Source organism: Acyrthosiphon pisum, chromosome X (genome assembly GCF_005508785.2).
Source record: "Acyrthosiphon pisum isolate AL4f chromosome X, pea_aphid_22Mar2018_4r6ur, whole genome shotgun sequence".
Taxonomy (NCBI): Eukaryota; Metazoa; Arthropoda; class Insecta; order Hemiptera; family Aphididae; genus Acyrthosiphon; species Acyrthosiphon pisum.
The window spans coordinates 124,610,944-124,611,886 of NC_042493.1; positions in this window are offsets into that span (position 1 = coordinate 124,610,944).

Sequence of the window (943 nt, forward strand, 5' to 3'; positions counted from 1 at the left end):
GATTTTTAAAGCATATAATTGTTGGCCTTAATTAGTTAAAAAATTATTATAATACAAAACTATAAGTACAGTCATATATAATTAATAATTGGATATGTTACCGGAAATGTTGACAATTTAGGAAATTACGACAATTCCTAGTAAATGTTGACGATTCCTAAAAGTGGAAGGCAATGTTATTACCGCCTAGGAATTGTCATCATTTCCGTAGTTTATTAGGCAATGTTATCACTAGGGACCAGAATTTGATGATCTAAAAATATATATAAAGAAACGCATAAAATTACATTTATTTATTTTTTTTTTTTTTTTAAATAATATTAAAAATGTATATTTTACTGTAAAAATTGATAAATATTGTTTCGATACAAATTATAATTATTATAAATTAATTAAATAATACTATATATTATAGTCCTTTACACTCTATATAGAAGACACTATCAAACTAATAATGCTATCGAACTCAAATTAAATGAGAAACGGAGACACACGGGTATATAAAATAAACTTATACAATTGTTTTATATATCTGTGTGGAAACATGAAATTATATCGGGTTTATGTCGATTGCGATAACCGATTTTAAACGCGCATGTGTGTCCCTGGCATAAAATAGTAAGTTTGGTATCAACTGTCAAAGTTGTTCAATTACACAAGATCAGAAATAAATCCTTGCAAAGCAAATTTATTGGATCTAAGTAATGATTTAAAATCGGCAGGTCAAGCAGAAAAACCGTTATCACTTCGGGAGGCAGCTTCTGTAAGTAGTATTTCAGGGGCACAACGATCTACCCGATGTCAATGTAATACAAAATGCAAGACGAACAGGTGTGCTTGCAGATCGGCATCTAGAATTTGTAATTCTAAATGTCATGGGAAGTTTGCCATGTGAAAATAAAAATGAGTAACTACGTATGCAAATCATAAAAAAATTTAAAAA